The sequence below is a fragment of the Eurosta solidaginis genome, chromosome 1, assembly GCF_040869045.1.
Source record: "Eurosta solidaginis isolate ZX-2024a chromosome 1, ASM4086904v1, whole genome shotgun sequence".
Taxonomy (NCBI): Eukaryota; Metazoa; Arthropoda; class Insecta; order Diptera; family Tephritidae; genus Eurosta; species Eurosta solidaginis.
In genome coordinates, this window is record NC_090319.1 from 284,840,751 (window position 1) to 284,860,716 (window position 19,966).

Sequence of the window (19,966 nt, forward strand, 5' to 3'; positions counted from 1 at the left end):
CATATGGCTGAAAAAAATGACGTAGTTGTAATAAATGACTGCATATGAAACGGAAAATCTTATAAAATAATTTTGTCCAGCTAGCTTGTTCTACACGAAACACTGTGCATCGCCATAAAGATGAACCAGGGCTGACTCTAAAATTTGTTTGTACGATATGGTTATCAAATGAAAAGTGTTAATGAGTATTTTAGAATAGAGTGGGCCTTAGTTCTATAGGTGGACGCCTTTTCGAGATATCGCCATAAAGGTGGACCAGGGCTGACTCTAGAATTTGTTTGTACGATATGGTTATCAAATGAAAAGTGTTAATGAGTATTTTAAAATAGAGTGGGCCTTAGTTCTATAGGTGGACGCCTTTTCAAGATATCGCCATAAAGGTGGACCAGGGCTGACTCTAGAATTTGTTTGTACGATATGGTTATCAAATGAAAAGTGTTAAGAGTATTTTAAAAGGGAGTGGGCCTTAGTTCTATATGCGGCCTTTTCGAGATATCGCCATAAAGGTGGACCAGGGGTGACTCTATAATGTGTTTGTACGATATGCGTATCAAATTAAAGGTATTAATGAGGGTTTAAAAGAGAGTGGTGGTAGTTGTTTATGTGAAGGCGTTTTCGAGGTATCGACAAAATGTAGACCAGGGTGACCCAGAACATGATCTGTCGGGTGCCGCTAATTTATTTATATATGTAATACCAAGAACAGTATTTCCGCCATGACTCCAAGGGCTTTTGATTTCGCCTTGCAGAACATTTTCATTTTCTGCTTAATATGGTAGGTGTCACACCCATTTTACAGTTATATTTTGCGTCAAAAAACCAATCCAGTCACCATGTTTCATCCCTTTTTCGTATTTGGTATAGAATTATGGAATTTTTGAATTTTTCGAAATTTTCGATATCGAAAAAGTGGGCGTGGTCATAGTCGGATTTCGCCCATTTTTAATACCAAGATAAAGTGAGTTCCGATAAGTACATGAACTAAGTTTAGTAAAGATATATTTTTGGTCAAGTTATCGTGTTAACGGTCGAGCGGAAGGACAGACGGCCGACTGTGTATAAAAACTGGGCGCGGCTTCAACCGATTTCGCCCATTTTCACAGAAAACAGTTTTCATCATAGATGCTATGCCCTTACCAAATTTCACAAGGATTGTTAAATTTTTTTCGACTTATGGCATTAAAAGTATTCTAGACGAATTAAATGTAAAAGGGCGGAGCCACGCCCATTTTGAAATTTTCTTTTATTTTTGTATTTTGTTGCCCCAAATCATTACTGGAGTTGAATGTTAACATAATTTACTTACATACTGTAAATATATTCAATTTTATGTTAAAATTTGACTTTATAAAAATTTTTTGTAAAGTGGGCGTGTTCGTCATCCGATTTTGCTAATATTGATTTAGCACACATATAGCAATAGGAGTAGCGTTCCTGCCAAATTTCCTCATGATATCTTCAACGACTGCCAAACTACAGCTGCAAAACTTTTAAATTACCTTCTTTTAAAAGTGGGCGGTGCCATGCCCCTTGTTAAAAATTTTACTAATTTTCTATTCTGCGTCACAAGGTCGACCAGCCTACCAAGTTTCATCACTTTATACGTCTTTGGTAATGAATTATCGCACTTTTTCGAATTTTCAAATTTTTCGATATCGAAAAAGTTGGCGTGGTTACAGTAAGATTTCGTTCATTTTAAATAGCGATCTGAGAGGAGTGCCCAGAAACTTTCTACCAAATTTCATTAGGATACCTCAAAATTTACTCAAGTTATCGTGTTTACAGACGGACATGGCTAAATGAATTTCTCCCAGATCATTTTGGTATATAGAAGTCTATATCTATCTCGATTAGTTTATGCCGTTACGGGGTGCCGTTATGCGAACAAAGCTAATATACACTGTGAGCTCTGCTCAGCTGAGTATAAAAATGTTAAGAATATCCTTTATAAAAATGGACAAAATCAAGGAAAAATCTATTCCTATATAAAGAAGTATATATATAAAATATAGACATATAAATTGTAAAAATATTTATGGGAAATAAAAATATAAAAGTAGAGCGCACATTACATGGTTTAAAAAGTTGACAGAAAAGGAGTCAACTTATCAATGTATATAAAATGAGAGAGCAAAAATATCATAGTTAGCTATGAAATAAATTTTCTATGCGTGGCGTTACGCTTTTGACAACATGTTTCATTGCTGACGCAGTGTTCAGACTTTATTCCAATCGGAGTATTTTGCTCCGCTCTTACCTCCTACTACATATTTTATCTCAAAGGTTTATTTTGGTCAAGTTGAAAACTAAATAGTATCACTACTTAATATCTTTTGGTTGACGTTTTCATTGAGTACGGATGAAAGACTGATTGTTTAAAAGTGACGATTCGATGAAATTACGTGAATTCATTGTTCGTGTCTTAAGACATGTTTGTTTACATTTTACTCAGTTTTTGTACGGAATGAGTATAAAAGGAGTAAAATGTATCTGTACATCCTGCCAAAATTTAACATACAGTACTTCTTGAAGTTTTATATAATGAAGTACGTTGATTCAGTGAGGTCAGGTAACCCTATTTGGCGATAACAGTCGCCAATTGGGAGCACCAAGCGAGGTCAAATCTTCCTCCAACTGTCTCTACCAACTCAGTGAAGGTCTTCTCTTATAACATGATCTAGCTAGCGAAGCTTTCTGTTTTTATTCGCTGCGCTATCGTCATATCTGCGAAAAGCTCATATAGCTCATCATTATACCTAATTCGATACTAGCCGTCGACATCACGAATAGGACTATAAATCTTCCAGAGAACTTTTCCCCCGAATACTTCAAGATCCATCTCATCTTCTCTCGACACCTTCCATGATTCCGAGCCAAACATCAGGACAGGCATGATGAGTGACTTGTAGAGTGAGAATTTTGTTCGTCGAGAAAGGACTTTACTTTCAATTGCCGAAAGAAGCACTTTTAGGAAAGAGTTATTCTCCGCTTAATTTCTGGGCCGACCTTGTTTTTGCTTTTAATGCTGCTTCCTAAATAGACGAAATCCTACACAATCATTAATTCGAGACAACAATGACGTGGCTACAAAGACCACCACGACAGCAAGTACTTCGTTCTGTCCACATTTACTGCAAGACCCACTTTATTGCTTGTATATACCAACTCTTCGCCTCCATGCTTGAACAGCCCGTCGGGTATCCCGTCATTACTTGGAACCTTGTGATTTTTTCCGTGTTATTGCCATTCTCACTTCGTCGTAGTTGTATGCCGGATAGTGGTTTTCATCATCGGCGATCGGGGTATCGGGTTCGTCTGCCCCACACCCTGTACGTCAGTTACATGGTCGCCATTATCATTCCTACTGAAATCTGCCCCGGTCTTGAAACCTTCCGTCATTAAAAGAGCATGTAATATGTATGTAGCGGCCACCGTGGTGTGATGGTAGCGTGCTCCGCCTACCACACCGTATACCCTGGGTTCGCACCCCGGGCAAAGCAACATCAAAATTTTAGAAATAAGGCTTTTCAATTAGAAGAAAATTTTTCTAAGCGGGGTCGCCCCTCGGCAGTGTTTGGCAAGCGCTCCGGGTGTATTTCTGCCATGAAAAGCTCTCATTGAAAACACATCTGCCTTGCAGATGCCGTTCGGAGTCGGCATAAAACATGTAGGTCCCGTCCGGCCAATTTGTAGCGAAAATCAAGAGGAGCACGACGCAAATTGGAAGAGAATCTCGGCCTTAGATCTCTTCGGAGGTTATCGCGCCTTACATTTATTTTTTATAATATGTATGTAAACCGAAAATTATAATATAATAATTTTTCGCGATAAATATTCAGGGAGATTGAGTCAACTTTTCTTTCATAATGTGGTGTGCTAATGGGAACATTGATTGTACATCCTACGCGTTTTAGGCCGACTCCATGTGCATCTAATAAGGCAGATAACTTTTTTGCTGAGGAACATTTCAGGGCAAAAACACAATCAGCGTAGTCGTTTACTCAGGTAACAGATTTAAATACTAAGTAGTAAATCGAAAAATTTCAAAAGCGCTACGCCATCAAGATTTTTTCTCAAATTAGATTACAAATACAACAATTCCGAAATGCGGGATCCTGGCTCATTTGTTTATGGCGCTCCACCTTTATATTTTTATTTCTCATATCTAAATATTTTTACAATTTCTATGTCAAAAATTTTAAAATCAAAGTTCTGCAAGAATATTACTTTATTAAGGCTACATTTTTCGTTGATATTGTCCATTTATGTAAAGGAAATGCTTAAAATTTTTTTCTTTTCTTTTTATTTCCCTTCCATCAAAGTTTTACGCGTTTAAATAGCAAATTGGGGCTTTTTACGGCGGGCCGCCAACCCAAAACCTATTTTAATGAGCTTAAATGAGCACTCATGTCATTTTAAAATTAAAATACTTTTTTAAAGATAAAATAGTGTTTAAGTTGACTATAAAAAATAAAAATAAATGTAGCGATAACCTGCGAAGAGATTTGCGTCGTGCTCGTTTTTTTAATTTTTTCTACAAATTGGCGGGACAGGACCTACTTTTCTTATATCGACACCGAACTACATTTGCAAGGCAGATGAGTTTTCACTCAGAGCTTTTTATGGCAGAAATACACTTGGAGTGCTTGCCAAGCACTGCCGAGGGGCGACCCCGCTTGTGTCTAATATATTGATGTTGCTTTGCCCGGGGTCTGAACTCAGGATATTTGGTGTGGTAGGTGGAGCACGTTACCATCACACCACGGCGGCCGCCAACCAAACCAATAAAACTCTATTTTAATTTGACCATAACTACGGGCAATTATATCAGGTTCCGGTTCGTGCGGACTGGGGCGCGGTTTTAGGCTAGTTTTAGGAATTAGTTGAAAGCTGAACAGACGTTTAAATCCACTATGGCGGTGACAGCTTATGGTGTGGGCGGCATTTTCATCGAGAGGAAAACCAAAAATTTGCCTCGCGAAAACAGGTTTTTTGGGAGTGTCAAATTTCCGTTAGATTAACAAAGAATATGGGCTAGAATTTGTTGTTATGAATGTATAAACAAAAGAAAGCCAAAGTGGTAAAGTTAAAATTAAGAGTGCGTTTAAATGAACATGTACCACTGTACAAACAAACAATTATTTGGAAATTTTCTTTTGAAAAAGTATAGCAAAATATTTTCTCAAAGCCACGTTAATTTTCTTTCGCTGGTATATGCGTCAATATGAAGCTGTTTGTTTAACTAATTAAAACTTTCCATTATTGTTTTTAATTAAATAGATTTATAGGAGTCTACTATATCAGAAAATTTTTATGGAAAGGTCATTACAAACGCTTACTAAACTTTTTATGACTTTCATGAAAAGGAAATGGTATATTAAGTTTGCCACGAATCTCGAAATTATAAGACCTTAAAGGAGAAAAGATAGACCTACCAATAAGTATACCTGAATATAATATAAGTATAGCTGAATTGATTTAGCCATGCCCGTCTGTCCGTCTGTCAGTATGTATGTTTGTATGCAAACTAGTCCCTCAACTTTTGAGATATGTTGATAAAATTTGGTGAGCTGGTATATTTAGGTGGGCGATTAGCCATTCTCGGAACAGGTCGGATTGGACCACTATAGCATATATTCCCCATTCAACCGATTTTTCAGAAATGAGGACTTTTGTCATATCTTCCTCAATTACGTTTCGAGACTATTTTAGGAACATTTTCGGGACTATTTCAAATTTTTCTAAGACTATTACGGGACCGTTTAGAGACTGTGTTCGAGATCTTCTTGGGTCTGCTTCGGATCCGTTTCTGGATTGTTTTCGTAATATTATCGTCGAGACTTTTTGGGAACTAACTCCATATAGTTTCAATATTATTTTCGAAAGTATTTCACGATTGTTTAGGGAATAATATCGGAAGAACTGCTAGCGACTATTTTTCAACTATCGCCGGATCTGTTCGTTGTTTTCGGAACTATTTCAAGATCATTAAAAAAGTATTTCAGGGGAGTATTGGACCCTCCTTTTTTAAGAACTCCACTATATCCTTCCTTCTGTTTATCACCATGTGTTTATTATTTTCTGGACGATCTCGTTATTTTTTTTGAAGATCATATCTTGGCATATCGTGCGGACTGGGTTTAGGCTAGTCTTACGGATATGTGAAAGATGAACCGATGCCTAAATCCACAACAAATGAACGCCTTATAAACACTTAACTAAAGATATTGATTACACGACTCTGTTTTATTATAAACAAAAACCAAAAAAAAATACCTTTTTTCGGTATAAAGTTTGCTTTCGTAATTGTTATAGTAACAATACTCATGGCGCTAGAGTGATAAACAACGATCAGGTGTTTTGTACAAATCTAGAATGACCTGAAATGTCGTCGCGAAAGTGTAAATATGAGGATGCTTTTTGTTATATATGTGGGCAATTTGTTAAAGTTCGAGAGATAAAATATGAATTAAATACATCTCTCATCCTATGTGAAGCCTGCGAAGCATATTTTGGCTGTCCTGTTTGGAATCAAACAAGACATGGGCTCCACATGTTGCTCGTATTTATTGTAAAAGATGTATAGAAGGTAAGCAAATTTTATTTAAATAGTAAATTAAATAAAGTAAACACATTGGCCCGCTGACTAAAATACTGTTTAGTTAAAATCTTGCCTAAACACAAAATGGGATTTAAAATTTTGATCTGTTATAGTCATATTAAACACAGTTTTCAGCTTAAATAAGCATGAGCAGGGTATCCACATGAAAAAAAGGCATTGATTGGCGCTATGAAGAAATTTTTTAGAAGTTTTAAAAGTTCACCCTGTTCCTTACAACCGTGGTTACTTGAATCCACGTATAAAAAATGTTAATTTGTTACTTGACAAGAACTCTTAAAATACTACAAAAATTGTCAAATGAGTACCTGAAGACGCGTTTTGATCCCAGGAATCATAATCCCGTGGCGGATAATTATCATTCAATTATATTTAAAAGTTATTAGCAAACGTTTTGTAAAAATTCGCTGTTTTCTATCAGCCGTCTATTTAAAATTCGGAGCGCACTTGTAGGAAAAGACCTACTAGTTTGCTTCTCAAGCTAAACTAATCTCCCGTGAGAATAGTTACGGGTGGCAGCACATATCATTTCGGTATGCAACGACGGTGGCGCATACCAACAAGCTAGCTCTGTAGAAGCTGTCGGGATAAGGAAGAAGAGAAGTGGATCATCACTTTGCCGATGTCCGGCACCGCGAACAAGGCGACTCATGTTTCTGTGCGAACGGTTTTTCGACAAGTCTGCATAGGTTGGGAAGATGTATCTTTCACTCCTGCTTAAGTTCATCAGATAACGCAAGTGATTCGTTGAGAACCATAAGGAATTAATTTGATTGGATGAATCGGCCGGCAACCGGCACTTACTGAAGGCACTCATAGCGAAAAAAAATGTCCCCAAGTAGAAGTGTGGGAAATTCCTACGCACGCTCTCTCAACCTAACCTAACCCACACAAATACTTTTTGAACACCAGTACTTAAAAAATACTAATTTAAAATAGAAAAGGTCGTAGAGCCGAAGTGTACGTACGGAAATTCCGACAAAGGCGATGCTGGTACACAACATTTTTAAATGCTCAGAATGGAGTCCGAAAAGAGCACGAAATCACAGTCCCATGGATACAGTTCAACAACTTCGTAAATACTACTAGACTCAAAGCAAAAAGCGGGACAAGAGAAGGTTATACGAAAGCGATTCTCTAATGGGCGACGGTTGTGCTTGGGGTTTAAAGTGTTTTTGCGTGCCACCCGTAAAAAAAGGCTAACTTAAATGGAGACGATAAGAGAGTGGGGTTGCAATTGTATTTACAAAGAAAAAAGTACGAGCGAAAGTGTTCTGCTTTTTGCCAAACTTAAGCTTCACTTTAGAACTCTCCTATATTACATTATTTGCCAACAGAGAGTACAGGATGGGGCGAAGCACTGCTGCTACGACAACAACAACAACAAAAACAAGAGAGTACAGGTCCTCTTCCTGGCAGTTCGTATTCTCAAAGCACAAGGGCGGTATATTAACTCACCCTCTTCACCATCCCGTATAAAATGCTTGTAATTTGCTCCGACTTTAGCTTATATTTTGGAGTCCGATTTCCACTTCCGATAATACTTTTTACAAATTCTGCTTACGTGTGCGATTCTGATAAACTTACTTTCGTAACATCCCTAATGTACGTACATAAATATACACGATTGAATACAATAGTTGCTTTCTTTAGTCTTTGACTTTTATATAATATACATGTAAGTATATTTGCTAACCTTTAAGTAGTCGGTTAAAATTTTGTAACGCGGAGCACAGTGGGATATTTTGAGAGCGCTTTTAACAAAATCACATCACGGCAAAGGATAGTGCAGTTGTAGCATTGCTTTGAATGCGTTTCTGTCAATGCATTCTTGATGGTACAATATTCATACACACATATCGACCACACAAGTATTCAAGTTAAACTGACCCACATAATTATTTGAACTCAGCGGCAGTTCAACATCACATGTGCATGCCGACACACACGACACATATCTGTTTACATTTGTCAACCCGTCACATTGACCAACACACTTATCGATCAGTCACGCTGATCGACATATTTGTCTGTTGGTCATATTGACTACCAAAATATTTATATGCATCTAATTACATGTGTCCATAAATAGGTCACCATAATAATATGCTGACTTTTCATATATGCATTATGAATGTACATATGTACTTTTAGTTTGTAAGTATTAGTGTAAACACATATTTGTAATTTAAGAAATTTTGTATAAAAGAGAAAGTATTTTCTAATTAAATGCAATTATTGTCAGACGCTAAACAACGAAATTCCTTTTATTTAAACGTTTATATTTCACAGTGAATCAAAAAGAATTTTTATCTTTTTTCTTATATTGTGATGTTTGTGTAGTGTTTTTTCGGTGGAAGCAGTAGCCGTAATCAAACAGTGGAAACTATGACAAAAAAAAAATAGTTAAAACTGCAACCAGCCAAGCAGTAATCATTCCGCATAGCACAACATCTAAGCGTGTGTTAAGAGTGTAAGCAATTCCTTGAACCTACCAGCACTAAATGGTGTGCGCCTAACTCTGACAAATAATGTCAAATTCCTAGGCGTAGTTTTGGACAAAAAAAAAATATATTGCATTATATACGTGTAAGCGAACCACTGGCAATGGGGACTAACCCTCAATATATGCTGATGGATTTATACCGCGATTATTCGACCCATAGAATAGCCGTATGTGGTCAGCTTTGAGCAACGCGTCAAACCTAAATTTGCTGGATAAAATCCACAGATCTAGTTTTACTAGCGTAAGTAGTGCTCTAAAACCAACGCCTAGCGAAGCTTTAAAATTGTGCTTTGCTTATTGTACTACACCGAAAGAAAAGTCTTTTGTAAAATTAACATTTCTGCATTATCAATTTCACATTGCGGCGAAAAATGCCCGAAATTACCGAATCAGCAGGTTTCACGTTAAATTGATATGAAAACAGTTAAATCAGTCTTTCATGTTAATAAAGGCCATCCATTGAAAATGCTATGCAATGTAGTTTTTTTTTTTGCTTTTGCTCCTGCTCTGAAAATGTATGGAGCATAGAGCAGAGCCGTGGCATAATACAGTAATATCATTCCTTAGGCTATGAACTACGTCGCGTTTTAGAGCGGGGCAAATAGCAGAAAAAATGCAGATCCTAAAAAGTTCTATAAATTTTTTGTGCTACGGCTCTGCTCCTTCTCAGCAAACATAGTTTCTAACGTTTGAGAATTATTGTAATTTTACATTTGAATTCTAATGTAGTTCTCTAATGCAATTCCAATCGAAACCTAGGTTAGAGAACTAGGTTAGAATTCGACTGTGAAACGATTCGAATAACACTAGAAATGTGATGTTATGATTATTGTCACAGTTATCGATTATTTGCACGACATGATCACTCATTCTTCACAAATCACCCACAGAATATTGTGCATTCACGAGTTCAAAATTGCTTCGTTCTGCGCATCTACGTCACACTTTACTGCTTGAGTGAATGAAAGAAAGAGAGAAAAAAACAAGAGCTAAAGGAAAATGACGTAAAAATTGCCCATAAAAAACAGATGAACTAATGTTTACATGCGCAATGCGCCACCTTCTATAATTCCCTCATGCTCATTCTTAGTGTTATACAAACAAAATAAAAATAGTGGAAATATTACAAGTTGCGAAATAAGTTTTTTTATTTATAAAATAAATACTAGTAAGTGAAAATTAATCAAAAAAAGTTAAAAAAGGAAAGCGAGCAGATTATTGAAGTGCTATTTGAATAGCATGAAGAAAACGCTTCCTCATCCCTACCTCAAACCAACGCTGAGCTCAATCTTTAAGTACGGTTTTAATTTATTATAATAGAAAAAGCATTTGAAATATGTTCATTCTTAATACACAAGATTACAACCAAATAAACGTATTTGATATAATGAAACAATGAAAAATTCGCTGATTTTAAATAATTGAACTTAATTGCGCATCACTTCAAAATTCTCATTAGAATTTGACGTTAGAATGCGATTAGAATTCTAACCCTTTTCTCGATATCGAGCACGAAGTATCCTTTTTGTCGAGAATGCTATAATTCGCGACAGTTTCGCAAACCGTCCTCTAACCTTCTACCTTAGAGAAATACATTAGAATTCGATTCGTCTTCCAATCGTTTTCTAACCTAAATGTTTGTTGGGTTACTCTGTTCATGTTCAGAGCCGGAGCAGTAGCAGGGCATATTTTTCGTTGGTACTGCTGCTCTGGAGTACCTTAAAGCTGTAACGACATTGACTGATCTAAATATGCATACCATAGTATTTTTTGTCTAGATTGTCCAAACTCAAATCAGGAGAGGACCAGCGTTTAAAAAACTGATTTGAAAGAGATGCATGTAGAAGCCGCTTACGACAAGTTTTATGGTAACGGTTTATCTTATTTATAATAAAAATTTTTTGTAACTAACCATGTTTTAACTGACCCAAATAAAGCTTATGGAATCACATATGACCGGTTGAAGTACATAAACTGTGACGACTTGGCGTTGGCATTTCCAGGCAACGAAAATATAGGTTATAGAGCAGAATTTAGGGAAACATTACGCTTTGGAAACACAAGTACGTAATATATTTCTTTATAAAGTTTTAAATAGTATATTTTGTTTTAATATTAACAATTTTCTGTTTTAGTTTCCAGAAGAATCTCTTTCGACTCTTAATATGAACTCAAATGTACAAAATTGGCTTGAAAATCAGCGTCTTCCCTCACCAGCTAGCAATTCCAATTCGGCGAAAGTTACGGTAAGGGTTGTTTTGAAGCTGTGGATATTCTTTAAACTTCAATTTCTTGCAGAATGCAATTGACATGGTGAAAAACTCAAAAAGCGGCCAATCTCTACTAAGCTTGTATCAATTGACGGAAAAGTTGGATATGGATGATAGAAAAAGATTGCTTAACATTATTGTGGAAAACTTCTTCGATTCTAATTCACGAAAGTACATAATACCGCATCATATGTATAAATCATATGAATAAATTGGCTGAAAAAATTGTAGAAATTTTTCCCACACAAAATATGGAAATATATTACATATCTCCCAAGGATGGACGGAGAACCAGTGCATCTGGTATTTTATACAATCGCTTCAATAACTTGAATCCCAAGCGCTTAAAACTTGAAAGCACCACGTCAGAGGAAGAGAATGCATCTGATAAGGAAACACTCTGCTCCACTAATACATTTCACTTAAGAATAAAATGAAGTGTATGAGTGGTGACGAAAGCGATGCAATCAATTTATTGAGCGAGACATATAAGTACCGCATTAATGATATACGTCATTTAAAAGACCTGAAATCTATCCTGGCATTTTTTTTTTCATTTAATTTATGCACGGTTACTCACAAAAATAAGTACAACACTTGCATTGAACACCAGAGCCAAAAAGAAGATTGCAGCCATGGCATCTAATGATCCAAACGTGAACGCATCTGTTGACCAGGATGCCTCGTTTATTGATTTATCGGAGCGGTTTGGAGGGACAAAAAGTAGTGGGGACAAAACGGAAGAAAACATGGAGAAAGATGGTGCCAGTAGCGCGACACCTACGGCAGGCGGGAAAACAGGGACGTTGCCCAAGCAGAACACAGGTGCACAGGTAACGCAGTCCGTGCTTTTACGGCCGCCCTCGGTATCTTTCCCGCGCCCTCCACCATTCCACAATTTTTCTAACCAGGCCATAGCTCAGCGACCTAAAACCCATCAGATACGAAACGAAATAGCACCTATGATCAAAGAAATGATGGGTGAAGCAAAAGAGGCCCTTTTAAGTGAAATGAGAACAAATATGCAGGGGATAATGGATGGTTTGCGAAGCTCAAGCGGTGAGATGGGAGCTGGTGGTGGAGAAAATAGAACGCGTGGTCCATACAAGCGAAGGAGGCACAATACTAGCAGTGAGTCCATGGAGTCGAGGCGGTCGATAACTCAAAATGAACTTTTCAATGAAATTGTCCATAGCAACGGCAATAACAATGTAATTAGAGATGTCAACAGAAGCGCCCGTAACCCTAGGAGGCCTACAGTGGGTAACTTGCCGGCGTTCACGGCGCAAGTACATCAGCGTCACATCCAAACAGCACAACCAGCGGGGCACAATTCGTACTCGGAAAGCGTCCCAATTGAAAATCAAGGTAGAAATTCGGGTATGAGACCTGAACTTAATATAGAAAAGTGGGGAATTAGTTTCCAAGGATTCCGAGATTCCATGACCATTGAAGATTTTTTGTTTAGATAGGAATATTTAAAGGAGAAGTACGGTTGTTCATGGGGAGATATTTTAAGGGATTGTCATCGTCTACTGGGTGGCGAAGCACGCGAGTGGTACTGGTTGTACATTCGCACGAACCGAAATGTAGACTGGCCAACCTTGCAGTTTGCACTACAAAGGCAGTTCGCCTCCCAGTTGACAGATTTCGAACTGATGAGGGAGATAAATGAACGTAAGCAGAAACCCGGGGAAAGTATTGATGAATACTTCCATGCTATTGGCATACTACGATCTCGTTTAAGGAACCCCATACCCGAATATGAAATGGTTCGACTAGTGAAAGGAAACTTGCGGGAATCGTTGGCAAAATTGGTTTATCCCATCGCGGTATACTCTGTCGAGCAGCTTAGGATGGAATGTAAGGAGGTGGAAAGATGTTTCCCTCGACGAGACCGTGTGCAGCAAAGTGGATTCGCGCCTCGTGCTTATCAGGTGCATGAGATCACGCCGACACCGACACATGAGCAGGAATCTCCCAGAGATGAGGGTCAAGTCTCTGTGGAAGAAGTCCGCTATCAACGCGTAACGAAGCATCCACCATCGCGCGATCAGACAAGCCGGAAAAACACATGCTGGAATTGCGGACTCGAGGGCCATCTTTTCACCGACTGCCTGTCATTGCATAGGCGCATTTTCTGCTTTAAATGTGGAAAGCCGGAGGTCATCACGCCCAAGTGTCCCGTATGTAGCCCGACGGGAAACGCCAATCGGAACGCGATGACAGCGGGGGTGTCGCGCTCCACTCAGTTCCCGCAAGAGCAGATGCATCAACCAGCACAACTTTAGATTTGGATATAAGATGCCAGAACGAACAGCCCGGATTGAAACCAAAAATCATTTTTGGAAGCCAATCACAATCAAAGGCTAACAAAAAAACTATTCTACACCGACCAGTTACCCTTTCTTTTGAAGAACGCATGATGAGATACCGCGAAGCCAGAGAACGAATTTTTGCCGACAGTGTGCTGCTAGGTCGTCGTATGGTATCGGTTAGGATACAAAAGGCAAGGGAGCGTTTTCGACGACGAAAGCTGCTTCGTCGAGAAGTTGTGGCAGCAGTAAAAAGGGCAGATAGAAGTGACCCGCGGGTATTCGCGGATATAGAGTTGAATGGGATTCAGACACGCGGACTATTAGACACGGGGGCATCGGTTAGTATTTTGGGGCGAGGTGGTCGTGAGTTAGTACAGGAATTAGGGTTACCAATAGAACGATTTATTTCATCCGTTACTACTGCCGGAGGTGGAGCGCATACTGTGTTAGGAAAAATCAAAATACCTGTGAAATACAAAAAATTACTTAACGTTATAACTTTTTATCTATGTCCATACCTGGAGCAAAACATATATCTAGGAAAAGATTTTTGGCGCGCATTTGAGCTGGCTCCAAGCGTTGTAGGTTGTGAGGAAATTGACCTATCTAAGCTAGAACAGCAGATGGTGAAAGAAGAAGATAGGCACGAGCGTCGCCTGTTGCACGATCTGACGCCAGAGCAACAGCAAAGATTAGAGCAGGTCAAAAATAGCTTTAAAACATTTGAACAAGACGGTTTAGGTCGTACTCCACTGGAGAAACACACCATTAAGTTAGTAGATGATGCCGTGCCAGTAAAAGATAGGCATTATCCCTTGTCTCCGGCAATGCAAGCCATAGTGTACTCTGAAATAGACAAAATGTTAGAATTAGGAGTTATCGAAGAAAGCGAAAGCCCCTGGAGTAATAGAACCACGGTAGTTAGAAAACCCGGTAAAAACAGATTTTGCTTAGATGCGCGGAAATTGAATGCTCTGACCATCAAGGACGCATATCCCTTACAAAATATGGAAGGCATAATCAGTCGCATCGATGATACGCATTATATAAGTAGCGTGGATCTAAAATTCGCGTTCTGGCAAATAGAGCTGGAAGAAAGCAGCAAACCGTACACGGCTTTCACCGTCCCGGGGCGTCCCTTGTATCAATTTTCAGTCATGCCATTCGGCTTATGCAATGCGGCACAACGGTTGTGTCCATTGTACAGGTTTACAAGTATGATATGTATGAGAGGGAAACAATTTCTTTCCTTTTCTAACACACGGCAGTTTGACACTTCGGTCAGTGTCAAACTAGCGTGGAACCCAGTGGAACCTGCGTGGAACATGAGTTTTGACACTGAACGAAGTGTCAAAATTACCGGGGTTGCTTCGTCGAAAGCGACACAGGGAAGCAAAAAAGGGATCGGAATATCAGATATGGGTTGCTGTGATGGTGAATTTCTTTTAACGAATTTAGTAGGAAATTTTAAGTGCACCCATGTGGGTCCTTCAGAAAATTATAAAAAAGTCTTCAATTGGGGTATCTGAGGACGCGTAGTTATTTCAGTATTAAGAATACAAACACGGGAGTTAAGTTTTTCTACCCGTTCAAAAGTTCTCCGCGAAAAACAGTTTGAAACCGAGGTCGACTGCAATAACCCGTCCAAAAAAGCGGAAAGAAAAATGAATAGACGCGTTTTGTCCTGTTGTCAATAGTCCGAAGAGAAAAAGTATTCGAATTATTGGAAGCGAGGCAAAAACGCGTCTATTAATACCTCCCCCGACGGTTTTGGTCGTGTTTTAGCAATCGTCCCCGTTAAAAAGTATCACAATTTGTTAATTAAAATTGTCCAAAATATATGGTTATTAAAGAGAGATGTAATTAAGTGCTCGTTTGAAAGTAAATAAGTATATTTCTTTGTAATATAAGAAAAAAAATTTTAAGCAGTTTTCGATAGCAGCTACTAAACTTTGTTTGGTCCTAAGAAGTACAACAGTGCCAAATAGCATCCACAAAAAAACGAACAAGAACAAGCATTTTATCAGGTGAGCGTGGCTGTGTATGTGCGTGCTGCTACATATCCTACTTGTAGACCTGTACAATGGTTGTGTCGACTAATGGACCGCGTTATACCGCAGAGGTTAAAGTCAAACGTTTTTATATATCTTGATGATTTGCTCATCATTGCTCCAGATTTCGATACGCATCTGAAAATATTCGAAGAGGTGGCTATGTGTTTAAAAGAAGCAGGGTTAACGATCGGGTTAAAAAAATCAATGTTTTGCTTCAAAGAATTACCATATTTGGGTTATATTGTAGGCGGTGGGATGTTAAAGACAGATCCCGAAAAGGTGAAGGCTACTCTAAATATCCCCTTACCAAAAACAATGAAACAAGTAAGGAGTTTTCTTGGAACAGCTGGGTGGTACCGGCGATTCATAAAGGATTTTGCAACGTTGTCTGCACCACTTACAGACACCTTAAAAAAATCAAGCAAGTTTGAAATGACAGCTCAAGCTATTGAAGCCTTTAATAATTTGAAAAAAGCGCTTACAAGCGCACCTGTACTAAAGCACCCAGATTTTTCGAAGCGTTTTTGGGTCCAATGTGACGCCTCTGATTATGGTGTTGGCGCGGTGCTATATCAAAAGACGATGATAATGCGGAAAACCCCATCGCGTACTTCTCTCAGAAACTGAATGATTGCCAACGCAAATATACCACAACCGAAAAGGAGTGTCTCGCGGCGGTGATGGCAGTGCAAAGATTTCGTCCATATATTGAACTTATGCCATTTACCGTAGTGACTGATCACGCAAGTCTAAAATGGCTTATTTCACTTAAAGATTTAAGCGGGAGACTAGCGAGATGGTCACTGCATCTTCAAGCATTCAATTTCCAAATCGAACATCGAAAAGGGTCCGAAAATATAGTTGCCGATACGTTATCTCGTTGTATCGACGACATAACAATCTTTAATACCGGGCATAGATACTCTAGAGTTCGAATCTGAGGAATACTTAGGGTTGATAGTTACAATCGAGTCAAATGGGGAACGATTGCCGGATGTAAAAGTAGAGGATGGTTTTGTATATAAGAAAATGTTGGCAAGGGCTGTCGAGTTAGAAGAGTTATGGGTACCGGCGGCATTGACATCGACGTTAATTGAAGATGCGCATTGTTCTGAGACGGCTGCACATGGGGGAATGACGAAAACATTGCATCGGTTACGGCGGATGTATTATTGGCCTAATATGGTTGTACAAGTCCGAAACTTCGTTCGTGATTGCCAAGTGTGCAAGGAAAATAAGCCAAGTAATGCCATTTTGAAACCGGGTATAGGATCAGAAGTTATCACTGAAAGACCTTTTCAAAAAATTTATATAGATTTTTTAGGCAAGTATCCCAGGTCCTTTCCCTATTCCCTTTCTTATACGGTTATATTTGTGGTGGTGGATCATTTTTCAAAATTTACCTTTTTAAAAGCAATGCGTGAAGCAACTGCAACCAATGTCGTGAAATTTCTAATAGAAGAAATCTTTTTGAAGTTTGGCGTACCGGAAATAATACATTCCGACAATGGGAAGCAGTTCACGTCAAAACAATTTGCCCATATGATGCAAACGTACCGCATTAAACACCTAAAAACCGCCTTTTATTCTCCTCAGTCAAATGCAGCGGAGAGGGTAAATCAATCGGTTTTGGCTGCCATCCGCTCGTATTTAAGAACCGACCACCGGGATTGGGATTTGTACTTGCCGGAAATCGAATGCGCGTTGCGAAACGCCGTACATTCTGCCACAGGTGTATCACCCTACTTCGCCCTATTTGGGATGAACATGTTTACCACTGGCGCTGACTATGCTTTGGCCAGAAAACTAAGCGCCTTGGATGATAGCGAAACTCTTTTGCTGAGCAATAGGGACCGAATGAGAGTTATGAGGGAAAGGATTAAGGAGAATTTGCATAACGCGTATAGAACGAATGCAACACGTTACAACAAAAGGATCCGCGAAGTGCGATTCGTACCCGGACAGGAAATTTACAAACGTAATCTTGTGCTAAGCGATTTCAAAAATAATATCAACGCGAAGTTTTGCAAAAAATTTACTAAGTGTAGGGTAACGAAAGCGTTGGGTAATAATATGTACCTGCTAGAAACTCTTTCTGGGCGTAGTTTGGGTGCTTGGCATGCAAAAGACCTCAAGCAATAATTTACCATACACGTTGATGTGTCTCCGGCGATGAGGGTCAAGTCGTCCGGAGATGCACGTATGCCTCGTTGTCAGCGAACCTGTAAAAACAAATAGAAGTAACCAAAAAGTAAAATTCTCATATGGATATGACATAATTATACTTCCCGTAAACTCACTGATTTTTCATACATATTTTCCATCGGATTTAGTTGATAAATTTTGCCCGGCGTAACTCATGAAGCAGGAGACTGTGTCAGGGGTGGGTGTTCCCCGCGTTGGGCTGACAAGCCTTTCATCGTCTAACTTTGCGTTATACTCTGGTTGTTGTTTTAATGAAGCTGTTGTATATTGCTAAGATATTTTTGCAACGACGTAATTTTTGCCTAGTTACATGATGTTTTGCAGTGTATGTTGTATGCATTAAAAATTTTGCATACATAATTTTATTGTTTGTTAAAAATCTATAGTACACCTAAATTCGCATAAAATTTGTGGCATAAGTTGCTGCCATAATACATTTTTAATAGCCCATGTTACGACGCATGAGATCGAAGACGTATTCATCACGGACATCATCTGACACTGGTATATAACCAAGTGCAGGATGTAAAGCATGTGGGTTGAGTGGTTCCCATTTTTGGCCCAAGAGAGTATCGAGTTTTTCAGTAAATGAATCCATGCTTGCCTTGGTAGGAGTGTTATCGATCATGGAAACTTTTGGCGATTTAAAAACATCTTCAATGACTCCACAAAACATTGGTCAATATCGATAAGATTCTCTTCGTGTTGATATAGTTGTTTTAGCTCCGGACGTTGAAAAATTCTTTATTTATGCAATCTAATTCGTTATTTCACTTGCTTAGTCTCCAAATAACGTTAGGCGCCGTATTTTCTATCAGAGTATATCTTCTATTCAAAACGTAGTAACTAAAAGTCAAATTTGGGTCTTGTTTTTCTTTCTTCAGGATGACACACGGTTTTTGCACCACGACCGAGGCGCTCACCTGCGAAAGGGATCAGTTCTGTATTAATACAATTGCTTTTGTTGGTTACTACTAATTGCTCTGAGCGGTTTTGCAAATTGATTTAATGTGTAGTTTAATCTGCAAAAGCAAATAATATAATCGACAAAAACAAATAAAATAATCCGGCTATTTAATTGCAAGCTCACTTTTCTTTGCTCTCATCTGCGGCACTGGCACACTTTCAGAAGTAGTTTCCGCAATTGGTACAGCATATTGTTGTTCGTATTGCTCGAGCAATAACATTTTTTGTATTTTAATTGTTAATTTATATTTTGCAAAATATTGGCTAAATTATGGTATTATCTTTTTTTTCACTTAGTTTGTTTTGATTGTGTGCTCAAATGTCAAAATGATGGCGGACAACAAAACAAACAGAACTTAACGAAAGATAGAGCTTTTGATAGGGTTGCCGGACGTAGCATAAAGAATGGTGTAGAGACAGATTGCAGCAACAAAAAAAATTGCTACACTGGAACGGCAAACGATTAGCGGATAAGGAATAGAGTGATTAACGTTAGGCGAGTAGGGCGAAGAAAGAAGATATAAAAGGGGGTGACACAGGTTAAAACTAAGACAGTTTGAAGTGTTAAAGTTCTGGCATACGACTGCCTCCGCGCCACTGTGCTATAAAGTTTTTTAATTGTGAAACCTGTGTTGTGCGTTGTTTTTAAATAACTAATTTAAAATATAAATTTTTGTGGTTCCGGAAAACAAGGAGGTTCCGGCAAGGAGACGAGGATCGGAGTTCCAGGGCAGCGGATTAAAGGTGAGCCGAGTTAGGTAGCTTAGAGAAGTAGGAGTATGTGCGTATATATGTGGATACATATATGAGTACATATAGGTGAATGTAGGGCTAATAGTAATTTTATAATAATTTCTTTTGCTTGGATGGGGGTAATTGGTAAATTTTTTTGTGCATAAATTTTGTTTATAGTTTTGTTGCGGTTTTAAGCGAAATTTTTGCGTAAAAAGTTAAAATAATTTTTATCCAAGAAAAGTTTTATGCCTGTAGCCTGTAGATTCAAATCGTCCTGCGTGTGATAGATTTTT